The following is a 968-nucleotide window of genomic DNA, read 5'->3' as shown; positions in this document are numbered from 1 at the left end:
TGCTTTTCAATTTTAGGGTCTTATAGCTCAGAATAATTAGTAAATGCATGAAAAATAACAAATGAAGTCAGAAAGGATTGAACAATGATGATGTGGCTTTGAATGGTGCATTTTGAACACACAAAAAGTCAGGACTTCAAATAAGGTTTAAAAAATGAAATCCCTTTGTAACAGACGAGTTTCCGGATGAAATCCGGATACTTTGAAAGAGATTATACGTTTTGTACACGAAGTGCATCCAGTTTTTGCCGTAACCCTCTCAACTTTCTTGCACATGCTATGTGGATGAAATGATGATATCATGCCAACTTTCAACCTTTTCAGAGTTCATTTGAAATGCTTTTAAATTTTAGGGTCTTATAGCTCAAAATAATTAGTAAATGCATGAAAAATAACAAATGAAGTCAGAAAGGATTGAAAAATGATGATGTGGCTTTGAATGGTGCATTTTGAACACACAAAAAGTCAGGAGTTCAAATAAGGTTTAAAAAATGAAATCCCTTTGTAAGAGACGAGTTTCCGGATGAAATCCGGATACTTTGAAAGAGATTGTCCGTTTTGTAACGAAGTGCATCCAGTTTTGTGACGCCCGGATAATCAAGCTACAGTAAAACTCTGCTAACGATGCCACGTCACCATGATCACTTTAGTTAACCTCGGGTTAGTTCAAAAACCGATTCAAAATTCAAATTCAAATTCAAGTCAAACAACTAAAGTTTTCAAAAGTCAAAACTAAAATGTTCTAAAAGTGACAAATAAATCATATATAATAATGGTGAAGAAACAACATTTTTATAAAAAGTTTAAATGCCCTTAGATGATTAAAACAGTAGGTAAAACTATTAAAAAAATGCCTTTGATATTTTATAAAATCATAAACTATTTTATCTTGAGGTAAAACTTTTTAGGGTAGTGGGTTGTTTTGGAACACTAATTTGGAGCTATTGTCATATTTTATTAAACTAAGA

At 31.8% G+C, this 968-nt stretch overlaps 1 protein-coding gene across 1 annotated transcript in view; it reads right to left on the bottom strand.

The window, feature by feature from the left end:
* The window catches only part of LOC123076043 (uncharacterized), a 78,836-nt gene that overhangs the window by 20,119 nt on the left and 57,749 nt on the right, over positions 1-968 (bottom strand). The window lies entirely within an intron of this gene.

Source organism: Triticum aestivum, chromosome 3D (genome assembly GCF_018294505.1).
Source record: "Triticum aestivum cultivar Chinese Spring chromosome 3D, IWGSC CS RefSeq v2.1, whole genome shotgun sequence".
Classification (NCBI taxonomy): domain Eukaryota; kingdom Viridiplantae; phylum Streptophyta; class Magnoliopsida; order Poales; family Poaceae; genus Triticum; species Triticum aestivum.
Note: the sequence above shows the minus strand (reverse complement) of the source record. Positions and strands in the feature narration are given on the sequence as shown.